Source organism: Cherax quadricarinatus, chromosome 3, assembly GCF_038502225.1.
Source record: "Cherax quadricarinatus isolate ZL_2023a chromosome 3, ASM3850222v1, whole genome shotgun sequence".
In the NCBI taxonomy this organism is placed as follows: Eukaryota; Metazoa; Arthropoda; class Malacostraca; order Decapoda; family Parastacidae; genus Cherax; species Cherax quadricarinatus.
In genome coordinates, this window is record NC_091294.1 from 72,992,116 (window position 1) to 73,010,099 (window position 17,984).

Consider the following 17,984-nt stretch of genomic DNA (forward strand, 5'->3'; position numbering starts at 1 on the left):
AGCGGGGGAAGGGAAGTATCGTCAGCATTTATGTGAAGAAGTTTTATTTCACACAGCCAGATTCTTTCGGCCGGGTTAATTAAGTTAAATACTTCGCCTGATTTGTTATCTGGCTACTAGTGTTTACTCTCTCCTCCCTCACTCTATCACCATCCCCAGCACCTACGTCCGGCCCTCCACCCATGTCCTGCTCTCCACCCATGTTCTGCTCTCCACCCATGTTCTGCTCTCCACCCATGTTCTGCTCTCCACCCATGTCCTGCTCTCCACCCATGTCCTGCTCTCCACCCATGTCCTGCTCTCCACCCATGTCCTGCTCTCCACCCATGTCCTGCCCTCCAACCATGTCCTGCCCTCCAACCATGGCCAGTCCTGCACTCCCAGCCTCCCCACCGCGTATAGTTCCTCTTGCAAAACAGACCCTAGTCCTGCACAGCACTAATGGCCATCTTTCCTTAAAAAATCTTCCATCAGTATTAAAGGCGTTTCACAGTTCAATATACACTAACATATTATCTTAACACAAGTTTCTTAATTCCTTGTCGTCGCAGTAATCCTGTAAATAAGAGTTTCGGTTTGTCTTCGTAGTTTTTAATAAGTTTTTATTCATTAATAAACTCTTATGGTCTACACTCTTTTAAATCATTAATTCCATTATAAATCATTAAAATTGCATTATCTGATGTTTTTCGTCACCTCTTCAAATTTAAGAAGCGTAGTCTCCTGTGAATGCTACTTCGACAAAACTCATTAAGTAAAGTAAAAGGACACAAGTGCAACTAATGTGACATTAGTTGCACTTGTGTCCTTTTACTTTACATATTGTCGGTAATTCTACCAACTTTATTACAAAACTCATTAATTTCATGTAATGAAATTGATAAATGTATTTATGCGTTTGAAACTCACTTATGTAACAGGTTAAGAAATATTGGTGAAACTACCCCATGTTCGTTACATGAAGTTATAAAACGACTCGCGAAATAGTAATGACACGATTGTAAACTTCGGTACGTGGTGTACGTGTGTGGAAAAATACCGCACGTCCAGTCAAGGACCGAAGGACACGAAATATGAAAATGAAATGGAAATGAAATTGTTTATGTCCATGCAAAGCTTACAGTGTGTGGTTTAGATGTTATAAAATAATAATTACAAAGAAGGTCACTAGCATAGCTAGGCGTTTCCGCAAGGTATTTCATCGGTCAGTGGTCACGGACACTGACTCCACCTGTTTGCAGTTGTTCTTGAGGATTTAGTGTGGGGGGGGGGTGTAGTTACCATGGCTTGTTTCTGTAGTGTTTTAAAATCAGAGTTCATGGAGTTGAAGGAGGAGGTTCTACTTCTCCAGGAGGTAATTAAAACAACCTCATTATCTGTCTCGTTGTTAGGAAATTCAGAAGGCGTTTAATTAGGTCAAAGAGTGGGATCCAAATCATTAGTAGCATTTTACCCGGGAGTAGGTAAGGAATGTGTGTCTATGGTAACTGTGCTAAATGCTCGCTAGACCGGAACTGTCTAGCGATAACTTCTATGGCAGAAATGTGATAAATTCTAGGACAAACATGATGCATTGTATAAGACGTGAAACTGACAGAATATAGAGGTGCGGGTGTTTGTAGAAAACGATGAGATTTCAGTACTTAGGTCGGCAGGAGCAAAAGTTTTTTTTTTTTTTTATATTTTATTTAAAACTTCATGTACAAATATTTATAGGTACATATATAAAAAAAATGAACAAGGACAACATCAATAAAACAATATATAAACACAAAACAATCCAGGCAACATCTGACAGTCTACTATATACAAGTTTTTAAAACATATCACAATTTAAGAAGGAATAAAGTTATAATAATAAAGGCCACAAAATTACAACGTCAACACAATAATGCACCAAGCTTAATGACAATCACCCGTAATACAACTCGCAACAAATACACCAGACCTACAATATGCCTTATTAAGAAACCTGTGCTGCAACACAGGTGACCCATCATCCCTCCCTCCCCATTCACACACACATTGAAAACTAACCCTATCACCAACCTGAATAATCATGACATTAATTATCCTCAATTTAGGATTATTATGACACATGTCACTTGAGGAAACATTATTTACAACCATGAATGGTACAGGACTACCAAAATTACAATACCTTAAATAAGAATAATAATAATAGGTAATTACGTCAAAACTGATGCTGGACCACGTTACAAAAAAAGGCAAAAATAACTCAGTGCTTCAAGGAAATAGTGAAAGGAAAACCCTCTCAAGAAAATTCAAATTCAATTGCAATACCAGTGCAAGTGGAACATAATACGCTACCAAAGAAATATACATGTTATATAATTTATAGGTTATACATTAATACATGTTATATATTTAATCTGCTCCTTACACCTTCCCCATCAAGGGAACTAAGCAAAACTTATCTTGCACAACCTCTCATCTGGTCACACACTAGTACCTCCAATCACACCCAACCACATCACTGCATACCCAAGGAGGTAAGCCCGTTGAAATCCCCTGAACCTCCCCCCCCCTTTTACCAACCTACTCACCCCGGCAGTTAAAGCCCCTTATAACGCCAATAAATTCCCTATTGTTAGTCCTCTATAACCCTCAGAAAAATACTCTTCCCACCTTTTCCCAAAAATGTCTCTATTGCGACACAAAGTTCGATAAAACGTCGCCGCCAAAGTCCTTCTCATCACATCCCTACCCACCTTCCCCCTCATACCCCATAAAACATATATGTAGTCCACGATGACATATGCTAAACCTCTTACCACACTCTCATCCACACCACTCATATCAAGACTCAACGCTCGCAATACCGACACACCTTGACCCCCCACCCTCACCACTACCTTACTCATCCATACCCTGATGCACTCCAAACCTTCACAAAAATAGACGACATGATACGCAGTCTCTTCCCCACTGCATCTGCCACACACCCCACCCTCAATAACCCTCCTATCTCGGAGCATCGCTCCCGTTGGCAAAATCCCATGCAGGAAACGGTACATAACCTCACGCGCCCTAGGTCGTATCCTTAATTTACTAAATCTTCGCCATATTACATCCCATGCATACATGGGGTAGATCCCTTCAACTGGCGCCACTACATATCCCCCTAACGATTTACACAAAGTTCCCACCTTTACTTTTCCCGGTTCCCTGGCTAACATTAAGGCACGTAACACTGTTTCACATTCCTTCATTTCCGCCCCTCCATACCATTTCCTCATGTGAGCATGTACCTTATCTAGCTGACCCTCCCTCCATCCACCTGCACTCATCACTTCCCTCTTAATAAACACACATTTCACGCGCTTTCTCAAGTCCAATAAACCCAACCCTCCCCTACATACCGGCAATGTCACTACCTCCCTTCGCAACCAGTTGCACCCTGAACCCCACAAAAATTTGAACACCATTCTAAGAATACTCGTGATCGCCGTTCCTGTTAACGGCATCACAGCCGAAACAAACCAGACTTTACTATATAGTAATACATTGATGACAATTGCACGTTGCCTAAGGGTTAAATGGTGAGGTCGCAGCATTCCCAACCGTCGCTGCACCTGTTCCACCATCCTATTCGAATTGCTAACCCTTGCAGCACTCAGGTCAGCCTCATACATGACACCGCAGATTTTCAGACTCCCGGTCCTCCGCTGCACAACATCACATCCCCAATCTAATCTCTCTGCCCACTCTCCTAGCCCCATGATCATTGACTTTTCCAGATTTACCTTCATCCCAGTAGCTCTCCCAAAAGTGTGTACAACTTCCCCCAAAAGTCCTAACCGTGTCTCCTCACTTACCAAAATAGTGGTATCATCAACATAGCCCACCAAACCAGGCCACGGCTTCAGCTCACCCTCCCTCCCCCCCGTCCTTAGACGATCCTCCACCATCCTATAAAAGGGATCCTGAGCACATGCAAACAATATTTGTGATAAAGGACATCCCTGCCGAAGACCCCGCTCCATGTTGACTCCCCCCCCCCACACCCATTGATTTGCACCCTTACCTTCGCGTTTGAGTACAACGTATCCACCCACCTCACTATTTCTTCGCCAAACCCCTGTCGTAGGATAATATCCCTCAAAGCCTTTCTTTCCACCCTATCATAAGCCCCTTGCCAATCCAATGCCACCAACGCCCCTCTTCCCCTTTCCATGTCCTCCAGGAACCCCTTGATAATCCCGTGGCCCTCGCTCATTGACCTACCAGGTAAACCAAACTGAGACTCAAACACGACCCTCCCCACAACACATTTAAGCCGATTCCCAAGAATTTTCGCAAATAATTTATAATCAGCACAAAGCAACGAAATGGCTCGGTAATCCCGAAGGGTACTCTGCTGTTTACCCTTTGGGACCAACACCACCACCGCCGTTGCCTGAGATTCTCCCATCTTACCTCCGTCTTTCATGGCATTCATTAACCTTACTAGGAAACCCCTAAGCAGACCCCAGTGATGTACATAAAATTCGCTTGGTAAACCATCGATCCCGGGTGCCTTACCCTTCCTCATGTCCATAAGGGCTCTCCATATTTCCCCCTCCTCAATGACCCCACCCAGTGCCTCCCAATCACTCCTCCCCAGTTTGCACGGCACATACTCACATACCTTCCCAAGAACCTCGCCATCCACCCCACTACTTTTCCCGTATTCCTCAAACCATCTATCTGCATATGCACTCATCCCCTTGGTGTCCCTTAATACCTGACCCTCTCTAAAACCCCCCACAGAAGATATGACTTGCAAACCCGGTATTGTAGTCGTTCGCTGTCGTACCTTCTGTCCTCGCAGCACACAAGCTGATGGCTTGTCGCCCCAGAGTACTTGGTCCAACCCCGCCTGTACCCGTACAGCTGCAAAACGTTCTTCTTGCAAATCCCGTATTCTGTCCCGGTGGTCTGGTGGCTAAAGCTCCCGCTTCACACACGGAGGGCCCGGGTTCGATTCCCGGCGGGTGGAAATTCCGACACGTTTCCTTACACCTATTGTCCTGTTCACCTAGCAGCAAATAGGTACCTGGGTGTTAGTCGACTAGTGTGGGTCGCATCCTGGGGGACAAGATTAAGGACCCCAATGGAAATAAGTTAGACAGTCCTCGATGACGCACTGACTTTCTTGGGTTATCCTGGGTGGCTAACCCTCCGGGGTTAAAAATCCGAACGAAATCTTATCTTATCTTATCTTAACATGTGTATATCCTCCACCGGGTACACCCCGGCCACCGCCCCCCCCCCTCGTAACAATCCCGTAATCTAGATTCTAAGTAATTTGACAAACCATACCGCAATTGATTAATGCGTTTGCCCTCCCTCACATAAAATTGACGTATTCTTAACTTAGCCACACTATCCCACCATCCTACCACATCTTCCTCAGTCCTTCTGTCGGCACAGAGCTGTTCCCAAAATATTGCAAACGCTTCCACTCCCTCCCTATCCCCCAAAACCATCGTGTTCAGTTTCCAATAACTTCCCTGCCTACGAGCCAAAGCATCCCATCCCACCTCCACTAATACCGCCCTATGATCAGAAGACACCATCTCAATAGTTTTAAAAGACTCAACCAAAACCCTCTGAGATAAATATAACCTGTCCAAACGAGCCGCATATCCCCTTCTTATAAACGTATGTTCCACCTCCCACAGACCTCCCCCGAAAGCATCACGTAACTGAAGATCTCTAAGCAGGCCTCCCAAGACTGAGGAAAAATATCCCGCTCCTCTGGGTTCCACGTCTGTCCTCTTAATTACACAATTCCAATCCCCCCCCCACAATCGCCACAGACGGTAACGTGCGTAGGTAGTACACGAACTCCTCCTGCACAAAATCCATCTTCACTTTCACGTCACTTTCTGCTGGGGCATACACACACACAAACGCCACTCTCTCTCCCATCCACCATCCTTCCACACGTAATACTCTCCCCCCTCCCTCCCTCTTTCCTATGTAATACAAACGGGCTCGCCTCCCTGATCAACACACCCACTCCTCCTTTTAAACGCTCAGACGGCAACACATAAGCCTGATACCCAGGCACCACTAATTCACGACCAAGCTTAAAATTGTGCTCCTGCACAAAAGCTACGTCAACCTTGTACCTATTCAAAAACATCCTGAAGCACTCCCGTTTAACACCATCACACAGACCATTAATATTTATTGTTACACACCTGAGGCCAGTTTAAGGTTTCCTTCCCCGCCTCATGTCAAGATTCTTCCCTTTCAGACCGTTCCCCTGGACTGTGCCTTTGCCACAGACTCCCCCCTCCTTCCCAACCATCCCCCCGTTCTGTTGTGGCCCTCTCGCAGAGTCACTCTGGGTACCATAACCCCATGTCTTTTTCCCCGGCCTTTGCGCCGGCGTCAGAACATCGTCCGAATCTGACGCTGCTGCCCTTTTCCTTGTAGCTCCCTCAGTTTCCATATCTGAGTCCTGGGAGCCAGCACAATGGACTTCCACCTCTACCACCCTTAATCCGCCTCCATGTCCTTCCATGGCACTCGCACTGTCCACCACAGGTGCCACCTGATCCTCCCCTTCCCCACACACACCTTCTGCCCTGATCCCAGGTTCTTGTTCGCTGTAACTCTCCACCTCCGTAGACTGTAACATAGCCTGTATCACCGTCTCCAACTCCTCTTCAATAGCCTTCACTGCTGCGCCCTCCTGCACCTCCTCACTTGACAACTGTACTGTTGATGGGCCAGGTGATTCATGGATCACCACTTCTTCCGATTCCACAGGAGGAGCCACCACCTCTTCACTCCACATGCGACCACGCCCTCCACCTTGCACCCGTTCTTCTTTAGGCATCGGGTGCTCATGCGCAGGTGCTCCGCCCCTTGCCGGCCCAGGAGCCATACTCCGCTTGCCACAGTCTGCCGCCATATGATCATATTCGCCACACAGTCGGCACGTACGTCTCTGCCCCGCATACGCTACCATTACCTGGGTTCTAAACTCTTCGAGATATACATACGAGGGTATAGGATGCCTTAGCGTCATCTTGAGATTAAAAGAACCCTCAGGAAATCCTGTGTAAGCACCTTTTACCCATTTGCCAGGTTGGGCCAGATGTACAGTTCCATAACGTTCGAATACATTTCGAATATCTACCTCATCAGCCTCAAAAGGCACGTTGCGGAGCTTAACCCACGAATAATGTCGTGATACATCCGTCAACTTGACCCTCACTGCCGGTGTTACGTTAATGCTGACATCTTGGTAACGATCAACCAAAGCCTCGTATACTTGAGCAGTTAGCACTTCCACGAAAATTCTATATACACCGTTCAGTGCCACTCCATATAAATCCTCGTCTCTGATGCCGTATGTCTCTCTTATAATTTTGGGCAATAACACATCGACTGACGTAGGCGTTAAAGCCCCACTAATAAGTTCAATGCCCACAGTATTCACTCTCCTGCGCACACCTGGTGCCATGTTGTTGACTGAGTAGCTCGTCTGGGAAACAGTAGAGGGGTGCAAAGCACGACCGCACTCTACCTCATCCAGGCAGCGAATGCACAACACCTCCTCGTACCACTCCCCTCAAGGAAGGTTCCTTGATGTTGGTGAGGGGCTCTTGATTTAGGGAATTGGATCTGTGCTCCAGTTCCCCAAATTAAGCCTGAATGCCTTCCACATCCCCCCCCCAGGCGCTGTGTAATCCTCCGGGTTTAGCGCTTCCCCTTGATTATAATAATAATAATAATCCTCGTACCACTGCTGTCAGGTTACTGAGGAGCGTCAGGCAAGGGGGTCTACACGGCCCAAGAGCGATGCAGACAATCTGGAGCAAAAGTTAACAAAATATCTAAGGAAGGTATTCAGAAAGCATAACTCGTGAATATTTTTTCTGATAAAATTAAATAAATTAGTGCTCAAAGAAAGGCAGAGGAGAGAGACAAGGAAATACCTCCCTCAACAATTATTATTCCAAATGGGGTTTTTCTTCTGCTAATACCACGGAAACCATTACACCATAGTAATAAAAGTTTGAACTAGTCTCCAGAAAGTGATTTGAATCCAGCGATCCCAAGTGTCTTAACAAGTTCAATAAAACTAAAAATTCGCACCTACAGATTAAACTTATGGGTGTCATTCTTATAGAACGTATCAGCGTTAATATATTGCAGCCGAACAGAAGAGGCATTCTTTAGTCGCCATATTTAAATCTAGCTACTTGTGGAGCCCAATTACAACACGAAGCCACACGGGTGATGCAAACTTAATGGCGATCGGACATTCATTCTCCATTTATGTCAAGGATTCTAACAATTTCATTTTCTTAATTGTATTTACGGTCGATCCCCGGTGCGGGTGGAAACATTAGCAGTAAATTAGGTACCTGGGTGTTAGTTGACTGGTGTGGGTCGCATCCTGGGAAAAAAATTGACCTAATTTGTGGGAAATGCTTTCTATATAGTAGTATATCATTGATGTCAGCTATGGTCTGTTTACCTTGTACATGTAGAAATAACGATTATTTATTAAGTTATTATATATTGACAACTTAGCCATCACATTCTCTAGACTTAATGGTAACTATCCTGGCTGTGAGATTCATCGGTCATTAATATAGTGAAGCCTTAAGACGAGACACTAAAATTTGTTTGCCGTGATTTAACGGTAATAACAGTTTCGCAGTACACAAATAACCGGCACACGGGAGAAACTTGTAACGATGTTTCAGTCCGATTTAGACCATTAGGATTGTCGATGAATCGCTCAGAGAACCGACGAGTTGATAAATTAGACATGTGCAACACTTGTGTATCTTTAATGAGGAAACGTTTCGCCACACAGTGGCTTCATCAGTCCAATAAAAGGAGAATGGTGGAAAACAAGAGGAGTTTGAGGTAATCAGTCCCTCAGCCTTGAATCGATGTAATCAGTCCATCAATCTTGAAAAGAATATAGCATATATACGAAGAAGAGGCTTATATACTATAGACAGATGATGAGGTGCAACAGTCGTAGGTGGTGTCACATTTGTCCAATGTGGAAGTAGATCGTGCCCAAGGGTTAGGCAAGTGAAGAATTCCCAAGTATTGAGATCTCAAGAAGTTGCTGTGTCGGACAGGATTGTACATAGGCCTCTATGTACGGGCTATTTGTGTATTGTTCCAGTTACGGTATTTTTATTTTACATTTTTTTTATTAACACAGCCGTCTCCCACCGAGGCAAGGTGACTCGAAAAAGAAACACTTCATCATTCACTCCATCACTGTTTTACCAGAGGCGCGCCTACACTACAATTATAAAACTGTAACATATCAACACCCATCTTTCAGAGTGCCGGCTGAAGGTATTGCACCTTTTATTCTCCAATTTTTCCCCTATTTTACACACAATTGGCAAATTACCTACCCCACCCCCCATGAATATGTCCCCACCCATATTTTTAAGCCACGCCGCTGAAGAATTAGGAAGCCACCAAACCCGTTCCAGGATGCTGGGAATGGATTCAACAGCTTTAGTCGTACGGCGCCTACACATGCCAATTCAATCGTTGGAAACATTGTCCTCTTCGCTTCCGGGCCGAGTGGACGTGCTGCGCAGGCGCTCCCGATTCAGTTGATTTTCTGCGCATTTACCTGTTTTGAGCAATCAAAATGGCGGACAGACATGGACGCAGGGTGAATACTGTCTGTGTGGTGCTGGTACATGGTGCCCTGAGTAGTTCTACAATGCAGGTGCCTCTGCCAAGTATCATCCGCGATGTGTATGGCATACCGAACGAAGAGTTGTATGGTGTAGCAGTGAATGGAGTGTACAGGATCTTCATCAAGTTCAAGAGTGCTGGGTTTTACGCCAGCATAGTCGACGCGTTTAAGAAAAGAGGATGACCGTTAATTCTGCAGTGGAGGTCTGCCTACATGACGTATCAAGCTATGTAACGTGGGTAAAGGTGAGAAATGTCCCCTTTGAGGCCTTGGAATATGATGTTGTGGAGGTATTCCGTAGGTATGGCATGATCCATTCGGCAGAGTTGGGAGTGTGGAAGGATGGGCCTTATATGGGGCTGCCAGAGGGGTCTTTCACATTGAAGATGACATTGAGACAACCTATACCATCGTACGTTCTGATGGAAGAGTTCAGAACACAGGTTTATGTATATTATGCAGGACAGCGTCGGACATGTAGGCTGTGCGGGTCTTATGACCATATGGCGGCCCAATGTCATCAAAGGCAGGGACGGAGGGAACAGGTGCCAACAACTGTGGAACGACAGCTGCTCTCCTTGGCACCTAAGACAGGTGAAGCTGCAAGGCAGGCGTCTGGAAGTTGGAGTGAAGAAGTAGACAGAGCGGAGTCGGAGATGGGAGCGTGCGCCACGTTACCTGTGGGAACTGTGTCTGAGCGACCATCTACGGATGAGACTGTTGACAGAAGTGACTTACAACAGGATGGTCTGTTGGACGAGGTCTTGAAAGACTTCTTGGGGGAGGTGGAAGACAGTCAGGAAGGGGAGAAGGACGGGAGGGTATTGGAGGGGGTAGCAGCTGCACAAAAGTGTGAGAACACCTTGTGCAACGAGAGTAAGCAGCACACGGTGGAGGTTGAGGTGCACCAGGAGGACATGGATGCTGAGGCAACGTGTGGAGGTGGCACACGTAAGCGAGCAGCTGGGACGTCTGATATGGAAGATGTCTTAACGCCAGGGCAGAGATCTGGAAAGAAACCTTGGAAGACCGGGCTAGAGCTACCGGGGAATGGTGGCACCGGTTCTGTGGTGCTGCAAGGGTCGAAGGAAAAGGGGGGAAACGGAGGTCTGGATAGACCAAGTGATAAACGTGGCTATAGTCAACAACCACGTCTTTCAAGCAACCTTCAAAAGCGGCGGGGAAAGCCGCCTTTATTGTAATAATTCAAGGTGGTCACCATTTTAATGTTAACGGCCTGAGAGCTGAGATTAAGAGAGTGTGGATGGAATGGTTTTTAAGGAGATTTGATGTGGATATATGTTTCATACAGGAGCATAATTACAAGTTTGGATGTGAGTTGCGCTTGAAGGGTTATAAGTTATATGTGAGTGGATCGGTGAGGTTAAAAGGGGGGGTTGCTGTGGCTGTGAAGGAAACCAGTCCCTTGCGTGTGTTGGGGTGGGAGGAGGGTGGGGATGGAAGGGTGGTGCGGGTAGAGGGAGAGTGGGGTGAGACAAGGGTTTGTTTTATAGGAGTATACATGCCGGCGGATGGAAATGCAGCAGTTAAGGTAACTTTAGTGAGGGATGTTTTGCTTTTTTATTTGAGGGGATTGCCTTTAGTTACTGTGATAGGAGGAGATTGGAATTGTGTCATACGACAGGGTGATGTGGAACCGAGGGGGGCGGGGTGTGTGTTGGGGTTTTTACGCAATGTGTTGGGGGATGTGGGAGTTTTAGATGTAGTGGGGAGGGGTGGTTGGAGGATTGAGTATACATTTGTACGAAGGGGTTATGCTGCACATCTGGATAGGCTCTATGCTACGGAGGCAATACGAGTTCTGGGAGTTAGGACCTTCGATGTGGGGTTTTCGGACCACAGGGTGGTTATTGCAGATCTTGATTGGGAGGGTATGGTTAGGATACACACTGGTTATTGGAAATTAAATGCGAGACTTGTGAAGGGGGAGGGGGTGAGTGAGGCTTTTGGGGATTGGTGGCACTCTTTTTGGGGATCAAGGGATGTGGGGTCGTGTGTCTTGGAATGGTGGGAGAAGCGAGCTAAGCCGGGTATTGCTGGATTCTTTAAAAATAGGGGACGGGAAGAGGCCAGGTGGAGGTATGGGTTACAGAATTATTTGGAATGTCAGCTGAACGAGTGTTATGAGGAGGAAGTGGGGAAGCAGTATGGGACCGTGGAGCAACTTAGAGGTAGACTGGCGGAGATACACAATGACAGATTTGATGCCGTGCGTGTGAGGGCAGGATTGGAGGCTGTATTGTGGGGGATAAACCTTCGGGAAGTGTTTTAAGACGTTTTAGGGTAAGGCAGAAGGAGTCAACTATTTTGCAATTAGAGGTGAGTGAGGATATGGGTGGATATCATAAGGGACAGGTGCTTACTACTACAGAAGGCATGAGTAATTATACTGATTTCTGGTTTCGAGAGAAATGGAGAAAGGGGGAGGAGGGCGATGCTTTTGAGGAAGTGTTGGAGGGGGGGGGGTGTGGGTTAGGGCAGAAAGAAGTGGAGGGGATGGAGATGGGAGGAGCGATTAGTGTGGGGGAAGTTGAGGAGGCAGTGTTTAACATGAGTACTGGAAAAGCACCGGGCATCGATGGGATTTCAAATGATTTTTACAGAGTTCATTGGGAGCATATTAAGACTTGTCTGGTGGAGGTCATGAATTGTATGCTGCGGGAGGGCAAGCTAAGTCAGACACAAAGTATGGGAGTGGTGGTGTTAGTTTGGAAAAAGCAAGTGGGGAGTGTTTTAAGTGCATATAGAGCTATCTCACTAATGTGTTCTGACTACAAGATTTTTGCAAAGATATTAGGTAATAGGATGAAGAAGGTAATTGGTGAGGTTGTACATAGGGGACAGATGGGTATACCGGGACGAAGTATGAGAGTTGGGCATGGGCGCATAAGGGACTTTTTGGAGGGTTGCGAGGGGGGAGGACTTTTGGGTATTGATTGGGAGAATGCATATGACTGTGTGAATAGAAAATTTTTGAGGGCTTGTTTGTTGCGTCTGGGGTTTGGACTGGGAGTGGCGCGGTGGGTTGATACGCTATACTCAGCGGCTATGGTACGGGTCCAAGTTAATGGCAGATTGGGAAGGCTGGTTAAAATGGAGAGGGGATTACGGCAGGGGTGCCCTCTTTCACAAATTCTGTTTGCGTGCATGCAACATCCGTTCTATGGGCTCGTTGAGGGGGTGGGAGCTTTAAATGGGGAGAGGGAAGGGCGCTCAGGCATTGTGGGGTATGTGGATGATACCACTATCCTGATGGAAGGGGTGGAGGAATTGCGTATGGTGGGGAGGGTGTTGGGGATTTTTGGGGAGGTGTCGGGAATGAGAGTAAATAGGGCGAAATCGTGTTTACTGGAGGTGGGTGCTTGGGTGGGGGGGGGGGGCTTGGGGTTGGAGTTTGGGTGGGCAGTGGTGGATAATTTGAAGATTTGTGGAGTTTTATACATGGCGAATGCGCAGGAGGCTAGGCAGGTAAATTCAGAGAGGGTAGTGGAGAAAGTAGTGAGTAGATTAAGGGGTTTACGGGCGGGAGATGTCACATTACAGCAGAGGGCGGTAATAGTTAATTCGCTGGTTTACAGTAAGGTTTGGGGTATAGCGGAAGTGTATCCTTTGAGAACACAGGACGTACAAGAAATACAGAGACGTGCTCTACGTTATGTTTGGGGTTTTGGGAGGGCATGTCTGAGCAAGGAAGTGGTGATGTCGAATGTGCGCAGAGGGGGTGTGGGCCTTTTAGCACTGGGGCCGAGGGTGAAAGCGATATATGTAAAACAGTCATTCGTTAGGGCTGGAGGGGAAAGAGGGGTAAGAGTGGGGAAGGTGATGGGGGATGTGCGGAGATGGTGGGGAGGTAAAGAGTTAATTGAATGTGAGGATATGCTGAGGGTTTTGTTATTGGTTAAAGATGTTGAGCGACTTAAAGTGGGGCGTTTGGTATCATTGAGTGGGAGGAAGGAAATCCTGCAGGGCGTATCGGTCTATCCATTGTATGATTGGGGGACGATATGGGAAGACTTCAAGAGGCTCAGGTTAATGCCTAGGGTACGTGAGTTGGTATACAGATTCATGATGGGGATCCTAGCTTCATCCTGCAGTCAGTGTGGTGAGCTGGAAACGGCATTTCATGCGGTTTATTTTTGTGAAGAATTGAGGGAGGTACGGATGTGGTTGGCGAGGGTTTTTTGTCTGTTAGGTGGGGGTAATGTAGAGACCCTGCGAGCTTTAACATTAGAGGTAAAAGGGGTATCACGGGAGGTAAAAAGGGCGATTATGTATGTGGTAGTGGATTTTCTGTATATTTCCTGGGGAATGAGAGATGCTGGGGGTAGGATTCGAATTAAGGCAATTGCAGCGCGTATATACAGGACTGCTCGTAGGAACAAACTTATTTATGGGAGTCAGTGGGGAGCTTGTTTTCCAGAGAACTACAGAGAGATTACAGTCAGTCGTCTCCAGCAATTGGTACAGTGATAACCATGTAGGGGACTGGTTTTCTTTGGTAGTCGGGTTTTCAAGGGTTTTCAGTGGTGGTGGCGTGTATGGGAATGGTTTTAGCGAATGACAAGGGTGGATGGTATGTAGTGTAACGGATTATGGTTGGGTGGTAACTAGTCTGATTCCGGTTGCTGTTGTAGGAATGGAACACGTAAAACTGTGTGCACGTGTGAATTGCTTTGGGTATGGAGGTGAATGTGTGTGAATGTAGTGTTTGTGTTAAAAGTAATGCTCTATAAGATAGGAAAGCTCCAGGTGTGTGGCGTTATTATGAGGATATCTAGATATGTCAGGTAAAATGGTGTTCAGGGTTAATTTAACTTTCTGGCTTAGATCATAATATATCAGATGAACGATTTCGTGGTTCTTAACGAACTTTCATGTACAGTATTTTTTTTTTTTTTTTTTTTTTTTTTTTTTTTTTTTTTTTTTTTTTTTTTTTTTTTTTTTTTTTTTTTTTTTTTTGGAGTGGTGAGACACTGCTGTGTCAAATTAGTAAAGTATCATCTGATGGATGATGGTAAAAGTTTGTATATATGCCACAAACAATTACGAATAACAAGTGTTGTGTTGTTTCTGTGTACACAGTTTTATAGATAATATTTAAATTTGTATTCACTTAGCTTGTTTTTTAACTTTTGTGTAATGGTTCAACGTTTAGTTGGTGCAGGGATGGCACAAGAACACCTGGGTGTTCAAGTGTGAATGTAATGGTGCAACGTTTAGTTGGTGCAGGGATGGTACAAGAACACCTGGGTGTTCAAGTGTGAATGTAATGGTGCAACGTTTAGTTGGTGCAGGGATGGTACAAGAACACCTGGGTGTTCAAGTGTGAATGTAATGGTGCAATGTTTAGTTGGTGCAGGGATGGCACAAGAACACTTGGGTGTTCAAGTGTGAATGTAATGGTTCAACGTTTAGTTGGTGCAGGGATGGCACAAGAACACCTGGGTGTTCAAGTGTGAATGTAATGGTGCAACGTTTAGTTGGTGCAGGGATGGCACAAGAACACCTGGGTGTTCAAGTGTGAATGTAATGGTGCAACGTTTAGTTGGTGCAGGGATGGCACAAGAACACCTGGGTGTTCAAGTGTGAATGTAATGGTTCAACGTTTAGTTGGTGCAGGGATGGCACAAGAACACCTGGGTGTTCAAGTGTGAATGTAATGGTGCAACGTTTAGTTGGTGCAGGGATGGCACAAGAACACCTGGGTGTTCAAGTGTGAATGTAATGGTGCAACGTTTAGTTGGTGCAGGGATGGCACAAGAACACTTGGGTGTTCAAGTGTGAATGTAATGGTTCAACGTTTAGTTGGTGCAGGGATGGTACAAGAACACTTCGGTGTTCAAGTGTGAATGTAATGGTGCAACGTTTAGTTGCTGCAGGGATGGCACAAGAACACCTGGGTGTTCAAGTGTGAATGTAATGGTGCAACGTTTAGTTGCTGCAGGGATGGCACAAGAACACCTGGGTGTTCAAGTGTGAATGTAATGGTGCAACGTTTAGTTGCTGCAGGGATGGCACAAGAACACCTGGGTGTTCAAGTGTGAATGTAATGGTGCAACGTTTAGTTGCTGCAGGGATGGCACAAGAACACCTGGGTGTTCAAGTGTGAATGTAATGGTGCAACGTTTAGTTGCTGCAGGGATGGCACAAGAACACCTGGGTGTTCAAGTGTGAATGTAATGGTGCAACGTTTAGTTGCTGCAGGGATGGCACAAGAACACCTGGGTGTTCAAGTGTGAATGTAATGGTGCAACGTTTAGTTGCTGCAGGGATGGCACAAGAACACCTGGGTGTTCAAGTGTGAATGTAATGGTGCAACGTTTAGTTGGTGCAGGGATGGCACAAGAACACCTGGGTGTTCAAGTGTGAATGGCTCTGGGTATGGAGGTGCATGTGTGTAAATGTAGTGTGTGGTGATGAATGCAATTTTCTCAACGATAAGAAGGCTCGCTGTGTTTGGAGTTATTATGAGGAAAACATAATACAATGTACAGTAAACTGGTGACTGGGGTTAATTTATCTTTATGGCTGAGTTCATAATATATCAGATAAACAAGTTAGTGGTTATTAAACAACTCTCATGTATAGTAAATTTCTGTTTTTTGTTTTATTAGGGAAATATAATAATGTACATTCTTTAGGGGTGGTGATACACTCCATTGTCAAAATAGCAATGTAACATTTGGTGAACTATAGTAAAAGTTTGTATATATCCCAATCTGTTGGTGATATTAGTTTCTTTGCTTCGGGGTGAAGGGGCAAGATTAGTAAAAATTTTTCTGTCAGGATCAGATCTATCAAAATTAACGGTAATCGTGACAAGTGTATGGAAATATAAAATTAACAGTGTTACAGAATCAGTTATGTCATTTGTAAGGATTCTGTATGAAGGATATATAAATAACAAAGTGGAAAAATAATGCAGATTGTAGTTTTGGGTCTTTATTGGCTATAATAATAATGTTGAATATTGTTATGTTATCTTGTGTAATCTTACTTAACATAGTAACATGGGATATAATGTATAGGGGATGAGGGACAGTTTGTGACAACACAACGTGTTGTGACGTGTTTGTGACAACACAACGTGTTGTGACGTGTTTGTGACAACACAACGTGTTGTGACGTGTTTGTGACAACACAACGTGTTGTGACGTGTTTGTGACAACACAACGTGTTGTGACGTGTTTGTGACAACACAACGTGTTGTGACGTGTTTGTGACAACACAACGTGTTGTGACGTGTTTGTGACAACACAACGTTAATTCGTCTGTGTTCATTTAGACAATAAAATTTATAATTCTGTGTAAGAACTGATACTGTGGTCTTTTATCTATTTAATGTATTGTGTTGTTTTAAATAAAAAAAAATCGTTGAAAAATTCCTACTCTGCTGAACACCAGCGTTGGAAATTTCAAGCCGATCGGATGAGGCGTGCTCGAGTTAAGAACTAAATTACGAAAACTTCAAGAAAAAATCTGGCAACTGCTTAAAATTTGCCATTTCGGATAATAATAATAATAATAGGCATAGACGATAATTATTTATTTTATTTTGTATAATTCTGATATCAGTGCAGTTATTATTAATTAATGAGAAGATAAGATTATTATTTACAAAACTTATATTTTCAGTATAATTTTGTTAATATTAACAGTAAACTGCATTGCATATATTATTATTATTTTCTCTGCTTTAATATATTTAGTAATAACTTTACCCTATTAACTTTCATAATTTAATTTTATTATTTTTAATTATAATTATTATTATTCTTTTCTTGCCACACTTCTTGGTCTATCAGTTATCTTTATTTTCCGCTTTCTACTTGTCACACGTGAAATTACGATGAAACGATAAAGATAATAATAATAATAATAATAATCGTAATAATAATAATAATAATCGTAATAATAATAATAACAATCGTAATAATCTTTATTTCTACAAGTACATGATACAACTTACACAGATCATAGCTGACATCAGTGACATACTACTATATAGAAAGTCACTTGTTTTACAGAGGATTTCCCGGAAATCAGGTCTTGTGTAAGTGAAACACAATTTTGTGTCAGTAACTTGTGTAGTATAGATTCAAAAGTTGTGAAACACAACGTGAACTTAGTGCCATTTTCAAGGCAATTTTTTGAATGGCTCTGTTTACCTAAATGAAAAATGGCTTTAATTCAGTCATAATACATTGATGGGATTTTTTTTTTTTGGGGGGGGGGGGGAAGGGAGGGGAGG